The following is a 17,632-nucleotide window of genomic DNA, read 5'->3' as shown; positions in this document are numbered from 1 at the left end:
TTACAGGTCTCCAGTTCCTGCAGCCCAGCCGTTCCCCTCCGGACCTATTTTCCCCCGCTTGATCTCCTTAACAGTCTGTGAACATTTATTGCCAGACTTGGGATGATCTAGAGGAGGGCCCCTTTACAGCATCAATACAATCCTGGGGATTAGCAACGGAGGATTCTGACAGGAAGGATGGGGAGGGAGGGAACACATATAGCACCTAATGCATAAGATGTACACAGAGCTACTATATTTTATAATAAGAATAGTCCACGTAAGTTAAAATCAAATTTAAAGTTATAAATACAACATTAAGAGGATAAATATACATCAACTGGTAACCAAAAAGATAACCGAGTGAATTGTGAGTAATCTCATTCAAGGATAATTGAGCAACTCTTCTAGTAAAAATAACCCAAGACCACCAAGCATTAACAGATAATATAGAAACATATTTCCAACAAAAAGTGATGGATTTTAAAGCTGCTGAGATCAGGAAATTGAAAAGTTTGTTGTCTAAATCATGTAGGTTTTGTGATATAATAGCAGATTTACATATTATTAATTGATAGGAAATATCTATATGAAGTTTTAAAATCTTTTTTTATAAAATCTCAAACTTCAGACCAAAATTTAAAAACCAGAGGACAATCAAAAATCATATGTTTTAATGTACCTGGATGTAATTTACAATGCCAACAATCTGCAGAGGGAAGACGTTTAGCCTTGAATAAACGAGAAGGAGTCTATAAACGAGTGTATAGGATAAAAGAATTTGCTTGGTAGATTGAAACCGGTAGCCAACCAGATATACTACTAAGCCAAATATCCTTCCACGTGTCAATAGATAAAGAAAGTGAAAGTTCATTGTTCTAAAAAGTTGAAAAACTCTCTAAATTGCTACCTAGAGTATCTGATAATTTTTTTTATATAGAATGGAAACCCCATGAGATGATCTAGAAACTGTTTGAATGTAAATTGATAAATCACCTGTAACATTAGAAGGAATAGCATTGGGGAAGGAATCTAAGATTGAGTTGCACAAATATTGATACTTAATAAAATCAGATTTGATTAAACCAGATAAAAGTATTATTGGAATAAACATCTTTGAGATAAAAAATACCAGCTTTTGGGAGCAATAGTCATTTTGATAGAATCCATTCTGCCCCACCATGAAAGATGTAATGATGCCCATTTAGACGTTTTGTTTTTAATATTCTTTAGGATGAAATCACAATTTAACCCCTTCCATGCTCATGACGAGCTCAGCTCGTCATGAGGCATGGTTGAGCTGTGCTGATGACGAGCTGAGCTCGTCATAGTACAATGATAATCAAAAAAAGTCAGCACAGGAGGGGAAAACACCTAGCAGCCAAGGTATTAAATTTATTGTCGATTTTATGGATGAAGAAAATAAAATTCCAAGATATTTTACCTTATTCTTTTGCCAAATAATTTCACGCATGGGAAGCATATCAGGGGTGCAATAAACATTTAAGGGGAAAAAAAACAGTTTTATTGGTATTTAAAGTGTATCCTGAAACTGTAGAGTAATTTGTTATAATATCCATTAATGAGGGGAATGAAGAAATAGGGTCACTAACAAATAAAAGCACATCCTCCGCATAAGCAAGGGTTTTAACAATAACCTCCTTGATATTGATTCCTTTAATATTATCACACTTTCTTATAGAGGTAAGAAAAGGTTCAATGCCAATTAAAAATAAGAGGGGGGAAAGAGGACATCCTTGTCTTGTACCTCTAAAAAGAGAAAATCGATTTGAGACTTGGCCATTAATAAATAAATGAGCAGTGTGGGCAAAATATAGAGCTGAAATCATGCGTATAAAAGTATATCCAAAATTAAATGAGGATAACATATGAAATAAAAATTGCTAATGGATTTTATCAAATGCCTTCTCAGCATCTAAAGCTTAACTTCCAGATGGCAACGTTAAAGTAGGACTTTGTTCAATAATCAGAGCAAAGTTCTTGTATTATTTGCAGAATATCTATTCTTCATAAAACCAGATTGGTCAGGGGGTATAATAGAATCTAATATGGGGCCCAATCTAGTAGCAAGTAATTTAGCATATAATTTACAATCTTGATTAATCAAGGATAAAGGACGATAATTAGACACAAGAGTGGGATCTTTATCTGGTTTCGGAAGTACTATAAATAAAGCTTCTGTAAAAGAACCAGAGGTAGTTCCTGTGGATCCAAAAAACGTAAATAGTTGGTGTAAAAAAGGTAAAAGGTGTGACTGAAATTCTTTGTATTTGTTCTTTTTACGGGATTTTATAGCTGACAAGATTTCATCTTTAGTAATAGGTGCATCAAGTCCACTTTTATCTGTTTGTGAAATCTTGGGTAATTCAAAGGAATTTAAAAAGGAATTTAAAAAGGAATCGATTAAGGAAACCTCCTGAAAATCGGGTTTAATATATAATGCAGAATAGAAATTCAAAATTCATTAGCAATTTCATTGTGAGAGAGAGAGCAATTTTACCATGGGAACCATGAATTGAATTGATTTGAGTTTTATCTTTTTTTATACATAAATATTTAGCTAATAGTGTTCCGGATCTATTGGCATTAATACTAAATCTGGCTTTAGCATTAGAGATTTGCATACCTGCTCTTTTAATAAGGATTAAATTAAATTCATAACGTAATTTTTGTAGTTTAAATTTATATTGAGGATTGTTGGATGTAATAAAAAGTCGTTCAAATTCCGCAATCTGTTTTTGTAGGTTTTTAGCATTTGTATGAAAGGTTTTATTTTCGTGGGCTATAATAGATATAGTTACACTCCTAATATAAGCTTTGAAAGCATCCCATCTATTAATCATAGAAGTAGAACCTTCAGAGTTTAGTATAAAATATTCTTGAATGGCGGTTAAAAGTTTAGGCTTGTAATACTCATTTAAAATTATACCAGTGTACATTTGCCATCAAGATTGTTTAGTAAAAGTTGATTCGAAACTCAACACCACAGAAATCATAGCATGATCTGAGATGTCAATGTTACCAATGTTAGGAGTAGTTATTTAACTAATTAGTTGCCTGGAAACCAATAACAATCAATTATAGAATGGCAATTGTAAGGATTTGAGAAAAACTTAAAACTTGTTTCTGTAGGAAAATGTAATCTCCAAATATCAACTAACTTAGTGGCTTAAATAAATGATTTGAAAGCAAAATAAACTTTAAAAGGGTTAAACTTTGTAAGAGATAATCTATCTAAAAAAGGGTCAGAGATACCATTAAAATCACCACCAACAATTAAAGGGGCATTACCGACCTTTAGAACCTCTGTTGTAAGATTAGTCCAAAAAACTGGGTCATCTGCTGTAGGAGCATAAACATTTAATAGAAATAAAAATAAAAATGAGTCATGAACTTTAATTTTAACGAGTATATATTGATCATCCTTATCAGAAGTTTTACTCAAAATTTGACAGTGTAGTTTTTTAAAAAACAAAATAGCTACACCTTTTTTTATCATTAGCAGGAGAAGAGACAATAGCATCTACCCATTTCTTCTTTATATAATCTAAATTTTTATCATCTATATGAGTCTCTTGTATAAAACAAACATCCTCTTTGCAATTGCATAGATAATCTAGAATTTTTGTACGTTTAACTGGATGGTGCAATCCTTTAACATTTAATGAAACTACTTTAATATTATGTGTATTAGCCATAATAGAAAAAAGGATAAGAGAGATCAAGAAGAGGAAGATAAAGGAAGAAGATCAAGAGAATGAGAAACAGGTAGCTCCAAATAAGGAAGAAGGAAAGGAAAAAAGAAAAAACATGGGAAAAACGACAAACAGAAGACATAAATGTGAAATGTGAAACGCACACACGCTTTACAAGCATGACCGGAACTGCTGGAACCCTTTATAAAGAAATTTCAGTACTGTGTCAGAAAAGACATAGCAGGTAAAAATCATGTAGCTGAGTCTTTGGTATCCATTGAGTGCTGTGACTGATGATCCAAAAAATGTCTCAAATCTTCTGGACGCTGAAAAGATTTCGCGGAATTATCCTTCCAAATGCGCATCATCAATGGATCAAAGAGACCATATTTGTAGCCTAGACTTCGTAGTAGAGGACAAAGAGCAATGAATTCTTTATGAATTGAGACAGTTTCTTTGGCAAAATCTTGATGAATAAATATTTTATTTCCATTTACCATTAATGAAGGTATTTCTCTAGCTGGTTTTCTAATTCAAACCAAATGGTGGTGCCAAAGAACTTTAAAAATCATTTGTAGCAGTTTTGTGTGTAGAGGGTTCCTATGTAAGCATGGGCGTAAAATCCGTTCCGCTCGCGGATTTTGCGGATTTTCGGTAAATTCGCAATCCGCGAACCCTCGCGAATTTGTCGAAAGTCCGCAAATTCGCACGCGGCGGATTTCTTTGCTTGGTGATACAATATTGCGGCCCGCGGCGTTCACTTACCGTCATTCAGCGTTTGCCGAGTTGTTTTTCTCGATATTTTGCGAGTGCTGCGCCATTTTGGATCTTGCTGCGGGATCCCGCGGGAGTTTGGCGACCGCGATTACGTCATCGCGGCTTGCCATCTTGCACAGCGAGAGTTTGTCAACGCGAGTACGCCGGCCCGTGATCACGTATCGCGGGAGTTCGCAATTGCGAACACGTAGATGTGGCGGCAGCAACAATCTTGCACTCGCGAAATTATAAAATTTGCAATTCTGCACAAGGAATCCACCAGCAAGCAGCATAAACCTTCTGAAAATGATGATTTTCATCAGAATAACTCCTCAGGTTGACATTTGCCTGCACTTTTTTTTGCAAGGAGTCCATTTTGGGGGGGGGCGGGAGGAAGTGCCCCACAGGCTCCAATTTCCTGTTCCTGTCCAGCAGGCTCCTCCCAGTGCTTTCTTCATGTGCTGGTCACTTTCATTTGGATTCTTGACCTGGAAGGATTACTTTTTGTGGATGCTGCTGTATATTTGGATTTGAGGCCTTTTTGACTTTCTTTGGATCACTTTTGGATTAGAAATCAACTTTCACAAGTAAGTTTGTTTGGGGCATTACAATTGCTGTTCTGCAGAAAAATTAGTTTTGCAAAACTGAAAGCACTCAGCAGGTGCAAAAGTTCAAACTCATCATTAGTAACCATTCCCCGTAGTGCTTCCTGAGGGGCCCCTCCAGAGTTCAGTTGCCTATTTGCAACTATTCTATGACCCTGCTCTGACCCTCACAGCAGGCTCATAGAATAGCTACAAGTAGGCCACAAAGGTCCTGGGAAAAAAAATTGCACTGCAACAGAAAGCAAATTACAGATAAGGAAGCAGGTGCCAGACTGGAAGTTTAAATTCAGTGACACATTAATAAATCAACCCCAAATTAATTCATGGCAGTTGAAGCAGGGCAGGTGTGCTTGCTTTCCCCCCCATAATCTACAGTGATGAACCAGAGGGTGGCAGTGATGTACCAGAGGGTGGCATGGGTGAACCAGAGGGTGGCAGTGGTGAAACAGAGGGTGCTGTGAACCTGTGATGATGAACCAGACGTAGAAACAACATAGTCGCGACCGTTGCGAGCCAACAAGTAAGTTCGCAATTGCGAACTGGTACTTTACCCTCACAAACTGGCAGAAACCCATGCGAACACAAAAAAACAAAAAATCCGCAAATTCGCGAGAGATCGCAGATTTTGAGGATTGCGAATTTGCGAATATGCAAATTCGCGAACGCCAGATTCGCAAAATTCGCCCATGCATATTCCTATGTGAGGGAATCCTATGAGCCTTATCGATTTCAAACGTTTCTAAAAATGTAATTTGTAAAGGATCAGGCAATAAATTCTCCAAATATTATCTACAGTTATTTCCCTCAATCTTCAGGCAAATTAAATATGCGTAGATTATATTGTCTGTTACCGTTTTCTATGTCCAATAGTGTTGAGCACATAGGTGACATTTTTGCCACAAGTGGAGTAAATGTTTCAATTTTGACCTTATTATCCTATATTTTGATGGAATTATCCGATATTTTCATTGATAGGCTGGCCATTTCTTTGTGCACATTTTTAACTTCAGATGCAATAGTGTCTGTATTAACATGTAGTGCCTGAATTGCCTCCAATATTAAAGATAGTGAGGGTTCAGAAGACTCCACTACTTTAGATTTAGCAGGAGGAGGAGAAACTTGCTCCTTCCTTTTATTATTAATTGAACTTTTATTTTCCATTTTGAAGTAACTGGAGTCAGAATTATAATAGCAAAAGCAAAATAATGCCTGAAAAGTGAAAGCTGTAGAAATAACCAACAACTGACTGGTGCAGCAGCTAAAATGGGATGGGGGAGTGGCTAGGCTCAAGCCATACCTTTTCCTGAAAGTTCACTCCGCCCCCTTGACAGGAAGCCTGGCTGTACCTAAATGCTGTGCAGGGAACAGGAACCGCATGCTGAAAAACCCACTTCTGCTGCATGAAATCCAGGAAAATTGTTCACAAAGCAGGTAAGGGCTTTCCAGATGCAGCGACATCCTTTAATTAAAGTTTCTGACGAAATTTGTCGTTTTTTAACCGAAAATGGGCTTAAAACGCGCCAAGACTCTTAAGTGGCAGCCATCTTTGATTGCGCGCTCCAACTGATCTATGTACTAATAGGTCAGTTCACAAAATATCGAAAAGCAGCGAGTTGCAGAATCACCTGTCTGATTATTATTCATTAGTAAGGTCACAATTTGCAACCCCCTGTGATTTGCTTCAATCACAGGAAAAGTGAACTGTAGGAACAGAAGACTACCATCTGTATGAATTAATTCCAAAATGAGCCAGTGCTGTTTTAAAAAAATGTTTTGCTTTTGGGAGAACTTCTAAGAGAACAGGCCTTCTACTCCTTTGCAAATCAGTTTCCACACCAGCTCGGGAATTGGTGGATCATCAATAGTTTGTGACCTCAACTGTAGTTGTAAACCATAGATACATTCCTTTCCTAATTGGAAATAAACAGGGGCCATGCCCCCTTCACACTCTGTTCTATTTGCAATTCTAAGAGGATATAAAAGTCCATTTATGGGTTGTAAAGTATTTAAAGACTCATAAAAGTGCCTTTGTACATGAACAAAAGCCATTTTACAGGTTTAACCCTTGAGATTCTGCAAATTGCTTTTGCAGTCACCAAAGAACTTGGGGGCATATTATCAAGAACAGTGTTAAAAATGATCGCCGGTTTAGCGGCAGAAAACTGCCTCTAAAGCGGCAATAATGGGCTTGATAATATGCCCTTGAGAATTCCAATAGAAGTCCATGTTCGGCGATAATTTTAACGTTGGCCTTGATAATATGCCCCTTTGTGTATGAGGCTCAGGGTAATTCCTACCGTATTCCAGTCCCTCCATTGAGGCTTCCCATTTAAATTATTTTGTAGAAACATCTGGGTAACCAACCTTGTTGGCATTCACAATAAGGCAGATTTTAGCTTCTGAAGCCCCAGAGCCTCTGCAATGTTGTTCATGATTGATCAAAACCAGTGCCTAGAAATAGATGCTCATTGTTCCCTGGTAGCACAAGTGGTCTGTAATCCCAGTGAAAGAGTTTACCTCCATACTTTAATACTGAACACTCAACTCATTTTCAGACAAGTTCAATAATTTAGTTGAATCTCCTTTGTACCCAGCGTGTTTATTTTTGGTTAATGTAGGACTTTGGATAAAAGGCTTCCTGAAATGCATGGAGGTTACAGCAATCTGTTTTTAACAGTCAGTTTTTCTGAATAGACATATAAAGAACGCAATCTTCCTTGACTGAGCTATATCCTAGTGAATCAGTCATCCCATTACAGCTAGGCACATTGGACCATCGACTGTTGAAAACCAGAAAAGTATTTTTGATATTTACAATGATTGGGTATTATTGATTATTGTTGCGACATATAATGATCGGTAGAGCCAATCACATCTTTATTCTTACAAAGTCTGACAATTATTAAAGTAGCAGAACTGTACGTCATCATTAAAACCAGCTGAATGACCATAGTATTTCATTTTGAACAGCAATTTAGTTAATGCCTTAAGCATTGCTTTTAATGGGGCGGTACTCGCCGGTACTGATTACCTGCACTTCTCAGTGTTCACAGTATATATAGCAAAAACTTGGCAGGAGGGCATTACAACACTTTATATGAGAAGGACAAGGTATACATGAAGGCATATTTTTCTGTTTTTCTGGCACAGGGAAGGTTCAAAATCCTGTGATTCTGGCCAAATCATTTAAATCTCCCAGTACCAATTAAAAATGAAAGTATGCTTACATATAAAACTTTTGCATTAATGCCCTCAGACCAAGTTCACGCGATATAACACTACAAAAAATACCAATTACTCCCTGGTTTATGAGCTGAACTTGGCCAATGAACCGCTGGGGCATTTCATATCGGAGAAGAAAATTATGATTTTGTCCAGGCCTGCCTTGAAGCCTCGCCTCCCCCAGATACGCCCCTTCCAGACCTACCCCAATCAATTTGGTGAGTACCGGCACTTCCCTTTTTACATTAAAAGCACTGGCTTTAGGGGTACACATAGCAGATAGTGCCACACAAATCATATCCTTATGCACACCTGTACAAGGATGCACTAAAGTAGTTGATAGAATTTTTCAATCAGCTTTATACATATGTTTGTTTTGCAGTTATATATAGTGCAAACTTAACCCGAAGGAATTGGAGGGCTTTACATAAGCACCTGTTACATTACACCATAACACATTCGTTTTTGGTCGGCAGGAGGAAATGTAGTGATTTGCCCAAAATCACAGGATGGTGAGCCGGCCCTGAGACTTGAACCTGGTTCCCCAGCGCCATAGTCGGCAGCTCTGGCCTTTATGCCATATCCTTACATATTATGTTATTACTCTAATCAGATATTAATCCAAATACAATGTACATTATAAACGAGGTAAAAGTGAAATACATCAAACTTCATAGGCAAATTACTTTAACTCTGACTACAGAGCATGTTGCTACTGTAAGTTCCCCAGCTAACTGTTGTGCTGAGAACGTTTCAGGTCTGACTTTTTAGACAGCTTTAGCTGTGTACCCAGACTACTGTTTCTACCCCCAAAAACACACACAACACACATACATAGTTAGGCTTTTCGTCAGTGGGCTTCATCCACTGGTCTGTTCAACAGTTCTTCACATTTGGCTCCCACCAACCATAGTGTACAGCTGGGGGTAATGAGCCGGCCCCCTTTTCCTATTGGCTCCTTTCACTTTCAGTGGCTTCACAAATTCCTGCGCACACTATTCACACCTGCCTAAAGTTCCTTTTCAATCAGTTGCAAAGTTGGTTTCAAGTGTTTTTTGTAACGTTTTATTTATTGTTTATTTTTAGCTTTAATTACTGGCTATTTATTGGCCTGCACTCGTTTATAAAATGTTGGTTTCAAGTGTTTAAGTCACATTGTAACATTGTAGCTTCCTGCAATTTGAGAGCTTACTTAGGTGATGATTTAGACTAGTCTGCTTCATGAATATTAGCAATAAAAAGTTTGGCGCAACAGAAAGAGTGTTATTTTTAAAAATCATTAATAATAGAACATCATCTGTGAATATTTTTACAATGTAAAACTTTTGTTGCAACCATTACTTGGCCCTGTGTAGGTGACAACATGTTTTCTTTTTTTCTTTTTCTTTTTGGGAAATTTACTTGCAATATTTTTTTAAGTGACTGTCAAAACGGCTAACCAAGGACAGACCTATTGGCTTTTCCAAGGCTTGCTCGATTATTGGGAGAAGTCACGCTTCAGCCTGTATAATAAATATGATGCAATCTGCGAAAGCAACTAAAATACACAAACATATTTTGCACAATTTCTTTTTTTAAGCAAAATCAATATTAGATGTAGGCCCACATTACATGTTGGACAGCACTCCTGATTCAACCAGTAACAGGAGTGACTGGTTGAATCTCGATTACGCTATTTGAGGGAATACTACACTTCGATGGGTTTCACTATTGGCATTTCATGCGGGAAACGTGTGCAAAATCTGGAGGGGCGAAAAGGCCTGGTTGTCGAAAAAAACTTGCATAAATGGGTGCAATATGGGTGCCAGTTGTAGGATTACCTGTCCGGGAGAGCTGCAGTTTGAGGAATGAGACAGTTACTGTACTAAATTCTACATTTTGATTATTTTGTCATTTGTAGATCTCAAATGACAGTGTAGTCCCTTCAACCATTAGCTAGTTTTGGTTAGCCTCTCCGGCTATTAGTTTGAGACTTTGTCAATTACATCTTAGATGAACCCAGAGGAGTATACATATATTTATTTATTTATTTATTTATTTATTTATTTATTTATTATAGTGTTTTGTATAGCGCGAACAAGACCCGTGGGTATCAGAGCGCTTCACCACATAAAAGAGCATGTTAAAGATTAACATATAAAGTCACACTGATCACATCACATAGATATGAGGTAGATAGTCACATCACACATATATGAGGTAGATAATTATAAGGCTTTGGGAGGAGCGTATAGATATATATCCCTCCGTATGAACATTATGCATTAAGAGGTCGGTTAAGGTTAACTTATATCATATCTATTTACGCAACCCAGTATGAGGTACAAGATTGTATGGCTTTACGATGTGAGATAATATATAAATTCACATTGACATGAGGTAGCCTTAAGTATACAGCTTAGTCTCAGTAGTGATGCCCGCCTCAGTAATGACACCAGTCTCATATCGTCAAATCCTACAACTTATTCCCGTTGAGGCTCCCCTTTCTGATGGCGTGAATGTTCTGAAGTAGGGATGCACTTGTTTGTAACCGTGATCAATAAACCTATGTAAGGTATTTACTCATCATGAAGCTCTTCACTTCTCGCTTAAATGTTCCAATATTCTGAATCTTCTTCATGTTTGGAGGGAGTGAGTTTCAGATTCTGGGGGCGGCTCCGGAGAATGCTCTGTCATAAGTTTTTTTTTTTCTGAAAAATGCTGGCCGCAGCAGCAACTCCTTGGCACTCCTAGTTGGTCTGTTACCTCCCGATAGCTTAATTTTTTTGGCTAGGTATCTTGGCGTGTTGTAGTGGAGCGCTTTATGGGTGATACACGCTATCTTTAGATGTATTCTGGCTTCAAAGGGTAGCCAGTTTAAAGCTTTCAGGTGAGGGGATGTATGGTCAAATTTTCTCGAACCCGTGATGAGTCTTGCAGCTGCGTTGAGGCAAGCTTTTAGAGGTGCTGTGGATGTTTTTGGTAAGCCAGCTAGGGTGGTGCAACCATATTCGATCCTAGAGATAACTAGGGATTGGATTGCAAGTTTAAGATCCGCCTCTGAGAGGAATGGTTTCAATTTTCTTAAGTAATTCAGGTGGAAGCGGGCACTTTTAGCCATTGAATTAATGTGAACTTTCATGTCAAGGTTTTCATCTAAGGTGATTCCTAGCGATTTAGCTGAATTGAACAGAGTTGGGGTGAAGTTTAGCGCCGTCACCAGCTTGGTCCATTCCTTTATTTCTGCCTGGCTCCTTGTTGGTGAAATTAGTAGGAACTCTGTCTTGTGGGCGTTTAGCTTCAGATGATTGGAAGTTAACCATTGCAATGCCGTTTTTAAAGTCTCATTCATTAGCTCAATGTCTTCAAGGGAGGCGATCTTTATGTATATCTGCGTGTCATCCGCATACATGTGATAGGATATCTGTGATTTTCTGAGAATTTCTGTAAGAGGTTCGACATACAAGTTAAACAAGTCAGGGGATAGTGTCGATCCTTGTGGAACTCCAATTGAATTAGGGCATATAGGTGAAATAGATTGGTTGACCAGGAATCGTTGAGTTCTGGTCCGTAAGAAAGACTCGAACCATTTCAGCACATTTCCCGTTAGTCCCATCCTGTCCTGCAGCCTAGTCAGTAATGCTTCGTGATTTACTGTGTCAAATGCCAACGACAGGTCCAGGAGAATCAGTAAGCATGCTAGGTTTTGGTCTAGGGCCTGTAGCGCATCATCAACAATATGGAGGATCGCTGTTTCCGTGCTATGCCCAGATCTGAATACTGATTGGCATTCATCTAGTAGGGAGAACTTGGTGATGTGTTGGCTCAGTTGGCACTGCACGCATTTCTCAATTAGTTTGGCCAATATAGGGATGTTGGTTACTGGGCGAAAGTTATTCGGATCTGTTGCATCCGCTGCATGAAGACACAGTCCTTTCTTTTTCCAATAAGTGTACATGAATTTTCCCCAAATATACCCACTTTTTAAAATTTTAGATGTTTGGGGCTAATTCAAAAATGTATCTGAGAGTACTACAGGCATACTACTTTACGCATTCCAAAGTGCATTTGTGAATAGATCCATAAATATTAGAGAGCAATAATATCAGTGCTGTGCAGAATCAGGGCTTTGCAATGGTCTGTGAAATATGGCTAGCCCTGGCTCATGCATTTAATTGTTCTTTTATCTGTTAATATATGATTTTGTGAAGGGTAATGTGTTATTTTTATTTTAAGGCAGAGAACGGCAATAAAACTCTTTAATAGGCCAGGGAGAAATTTCAATTATGCTACCGTAATTTGTGCAATTTTGAGAATTTACTTGTTACGTTCCTTGTGTTAGAGTTCTGAGATTATGCCATTTATGCCTCATTGTGTTATTTTGCCACAGGAACAATACAAATGACTAGAATGAGACCACTGTCATTAGGGGCACTTGTGTTTTCCAAGCTATATTTTAGAGTGAAATGTAAACATAAGTGATGCATTTTGCGCTAAAAGATAGAGCTGCATACTGATATGTTTACTAGATTCTTCTAGAAATACAGAGCTTAGTTTCCTAGATCCCCTGGCATCAACAACCCACTCAATGTGCCACCCCAAATAAGAAAATACACTGTACTTCAACCACCCTAAACCTACTGAGCAATATCAGGGAAAAATGTGTAAAGAATTTTGAGTGGACCTGGAAATCTTCTTTCAGAATCTATGACGTTATTATGACATACATTACCACGCAGTAGGTTACAACACGGATGTTACATCGTCCACGTTGGTACCACGCATGGCTTTACATCGCAAGTCCTTTGTACGACTTGCACTAGATGGCGCGCTGGACTTAGGAATAGTATAAATTACTATTCCTACTCCACTTAGATAGGGGATTTAAAATCCAACACATTCCTTGGTGTTGTGCGCCATCTAGCGCAAGTCATAGAAATGACTTGCGATGTACTGGCATGCATGGTAACAACGCATATGATGTAACGTCCGCATTGTTACCTACCCGCGTGGTATTGACAGCGTTATAAACGCTGTTTCCCCTTCTTTCATTGAGGAATTACAAATTAAGGCCCCCTGTTTTCAGTTTGTCAGATTTTTACAGATAACTACAGATAGAAAACAATGTGATTTCTGTATACATTTATATTTAAAAGTGGATAAATATAGAATATTGTGCTTTTTTTAAGTGACCCTTAGTGCTGTCTTCATGAATTATAACAAATACCACATTCAGGAGGCTAAATGTTCATGTCAGGAAAAACCATTTGTTTTATATGAAAACCCTCACCCACCAACATAGTTGGTGGCATGCTTCATCATCAGGTCCCACCCAAGTTGCCGAGTGCAAGGAAATATCATCATTTTAAGCAACAATGGCAGAAAACCACCTTCCTTTTTACGCAGTAACTTCACTGCACACTCACCACACCCAAAACCAGCTCCGCTGTAAATCAGGCATCGTAGCACACCCAATGTGCACTCGGCACTTTGGGTGGGGCCCGATGATGAAGCATGCAACCAACTAGGTTGGTGGGTGAGGGTTTTCATATAAAACAAATGGTTATTCCTGACATGAACATATGTGTTCCTGAATGTGAGCTAGTTCTCCTTGACATTTTGTGTACTCATCAGGGGAAGTGAACTAGCCCCCATACTTAGTCCTCTCTCTCACATTTGATATACATATTTCATAAATTATAGCCTAACCGCTGAGCAGATTAAAAGCATTGGTAATTAAAAAACAGAATGACATTTCTTTAAATAATGGCATATGTCAACATACATTTGTGGTGTAATGCTAATATTTAGTGGATGTATTGTTACATATTATTTGGCAGCTTAAATAGCTAAATCACGATAGACATCAAAGTATGAGTGCATACCCGATCAGCTAAATAAATGTGGAAATGTACAGTCTTACAACTTAATTTATACACAAAATTCAAAATAAATATGGATAAATACAAATAAAATGACCAAAAAATAAATATGGATAAATACAGACCAAAATGTAAAAAAAATAATGACCTTGAAGCCAGGAGCCCTATTTACACTCTAGAACACTAGAACTGGTGAGGTGCATTTTAAAGATTTATTTTAAAATCAAAATACTAGTGTAGTGCACAGAATATGAATTGCAACCACAAAAAAGATCAATAAAATGGCACCATCAAAATTTACTGAATGCGTTACTAAAAGGCACCATTCCGACATGACTGTTGTAATAAATATTTAGCAATCTTACCCTAATTTTTCTACTTCTAAGCGCTAATCTAATTATAGCTCAGCAAATAGTTCACTCTTGCATACCTGCTCAAACAACAGAGACTATGTTCAGTGGAACAGAAAGGTCTGCTATTCTCGTCTCGGAAGACCAGCAGCACTGATAAGTCAGAGAACAAAGGCTAAGGGCCACCCGGCCCAGTAAACTGGAACGAGAGTATTGATTCTTTTTTCAGAGTTTTATGTAGCACAAACTTGACTTGAAGGTATCAGAAAGCTTTACGTCAGCAGCAGTTGCATTACATAAGGATACATTCATTTTTGTTAGGCAGAGTGATTTGCGCAGAATCACAGAATCTTGAGCGTCGGTGCCGAGCCTCGAACCCTGTTCCCCAGAATTGAGGTTGTTCGCCCTAGCCCTTAGGCCACATTCTCAGTCCCAGTGTTGCTTGGCGTAAAAACTCCTCTCTAACCTTCACTCTTTGTGTTCAGCGTTTACAACCTTATTGCATTGTTGTTAAAACTCTCTGCATAAACAAATGTAATTCTCCAAGACAGAGGGGCTCATTATAATGGCCGGCAGTCCGCCCGCCTGCCATCATAACGGTGATGGGACCGCCAACCAGACATGCGGTGGTCCCACCAGTGCAATTAGGATGCACCAGCCACACTGGTGGGCGCATCCTGGCCTTCTAACATTGCGGATGGTGCTGCTGGCTGCAGCACCGTCTGAAATGTTAGAAGAGCATGCACAGCATTACCCTGCACCACGTGTCAGGCACCAAGCAGTGCCTGCCACTTCGGGTTTGGAACTGCAGGGGGGTACCATGGGTACCCCCCAGTGCACCCCATACCCCTCCCCACAGAGGGGGCCCGCAACAGGCCCCCAAAGCCAGTCTCCGTCTGTCTTTTTGCGGCGGGATATCTGCAGCAAAAAGACAGGCGGAAGGGCATATCATAATCACTACGGCGGTGCCTGCACGGCACCGCCCCAATGTTGCCCTGGTTCCGGGTCCTGCAAGGTGGGCAGAAAAGGACCACCTTGCGGAACCATGGCGGACAGACTTTTCGTCTGCCACGGAACCATTGTGTTGTCCACCGCCATCCTAATTTGGGGGTGGGTAAATCGCATTCTGATGGCGGAAGGATCGCCACCGCCAGCCCCGCAGTTGCTGTCCTCCTGCGATCATAATGAGCCCCTATGTTCTTTTGAATACTAACAATAAACAGGGCACATAATTCTCAAGCTTCTGGAAACTCTTATAAATCAACAATAAAATTGTAAAATAAAGCAGTCAGCATTTAGATCAAATACTGTGAATATATTTAAGTGTGCTGGATTTTCACATTTCAAAACATGATATAAACTAATTGTGAGTTGCATTATATACATGTATTTGCTTTTGTTTGATTAACTGGCACAAGTAACTTAAGCAGGGGAATGTCCAGACTAGAGAATAAACAACATTCATAACAATGCCACATTTCCATTTTATGTAATAACGTATAACGGTATGTAATTCTCCTAAATTTCATGTCCCGAATTTCATGCAACTATTATGCGAAAGCAAATTACGTGAATTTCGCACACCCCTTGCTTTACCTGGCTGCACTCAGTGTGTGTATTTCAATATGCAGACACATCCTGATAGTCAAGTTTCATGGATTTTTTAGCTCTTTTTTTGTCAATGTATTTTAATAAAATAGTATGTTTTCTAGCTTTTAGTGCATTCAGTGGCAGAGCTCGGTTAACCATTAGTTTTTTTTTTCTAGTCATTTTAGTGTGCTTGGACTGTAACTATGTGGTCTCTCGAATGCCTGGATTTTGTGGGCCAATTTACGCTTAATCCTATAAAGATGTCTATGTTTATTGACAAATTATTAGCTGTGGGTTACGGATATGCGTGCTCTTTTATTTTGTTCATATATTTTACTGAGGTGCGATGTGTTCTGGTTTTCAGTAAAGACAGTGCTCGCTGTAGCTGTAATAACTCCATGGGCATGTATGCTTTGTACAATCCGGTTGCACGTGGTTTATGGATTTCATTCCTATTTTATTTTGTTTATTTATTTTAATGAACGACGTCCTTTTCTGGATTTTAGTTCAGACATCGGCATATTGATTCCAAAGTTTATTTTTTTAGAAAATATTTACTTTATAAACGGCTTTCACCATGTTATGTGTGTGATGAAAGTCCTTGTAATATACTAGTACCATACAAATACTAGGATTACATGTTAATATTTTAAAAGAATGCTTCAAACCACAACTATGGAGACTATAACAACTGAAAACTACAATACAATATATAAAACTCGAGGGTATATTACCAAGGCAGGCGAAATGAAATTATTTTTGCGGCCGTTTTCGGCCGCAAAGTGGCGATAATTTCTTCACCCTATTAGCAAGCTGTCGCTATCATCAGTTAGTGACAGCTTTTAGGTGATAGCGAGCGGTTTGGGGCCCGCTTTGCATGTCAGCGATATTTATCACTAATGACATGCAAAGTGGGCGTACCAAACCAGTGAGCGACTGAAAGCAGTCGCTAACACCGCTATTGTCTATTATCAACGCAGGCGTAGCGATTAAAATATTCACGCTAAGCGCGAATATCGCCAAATCTAACGCCTGCTCAGACCACTTCGTAGCCTGTATATCCAATGGGAGGTGGATATTCAGGTTAAGTCCCTATTAGCGATAATGCATGAATATCTCTGAATTACCAGCGATATTTACGCATTTCGCCGCTATCGCCGGATATTTTATCGCTTTGGAGATAAACGTTGCTAATAGCACGTTATCTCTGCGATAAAATACGGCGATGTGTGGCGATAAAAAAAATGTCGCTAAGCCTATTGCTAGTTGTTGATAATATGCCCCTCAGTTTCCACAGCACTGTAGTCTAACTCTTTTGCTAAACCTTGTTTACAAATGTACGTTTTTACTCTATTCGTAAATGCACTTAATACCTTTTGTTTCTGTTGCTTCCAATGATGATGGTGTAGTAAAGACAATGGGCCCGATTCACAGAACTAATCTGAGACAAAATCCTAATCTACAACTTTTGGTATTCATAGAATGCACTTTCTTCTTTTGGTATTTACAGAAGGCATTAAGTAGTAGTAAACTAACTTTACTACTACTAAATG

At 38.6% G+C, this 17,632-nt stretch overlaps 1 protein-coding gene across 1 annotated transcript in view; it reads right to left on the bottom strand.

Annotated features, from left to right (window-relative positions):
- The window catches only part of ESR2 (estrogen receptor 2), an 826,997-nt gene that overhangs the window by 532,291 nt on the left and 277,074 nt on the right, over window positions 1-17,632 (bottom strand). The gene's annotated exons all lie outside the window — the stretch shown is intronic.

Source organism: Lissotriton vulgaris, chromosome 9 (assembly GCF_964263255.1).
Source record: "Lissotriton vulgaris chromosome 9, aLisVul1.2, whole genome shotgun sequence".
Taxonomy (NCBI): Eukaryota; Metazoa; Chordata; class Amphibia; order Caudata; family Salamandridae; genus Lissotriton; species Lissotriton vulgaris.
This window is presented reverse-complemented; position numbering and strand designations above follow the sequence as displayed.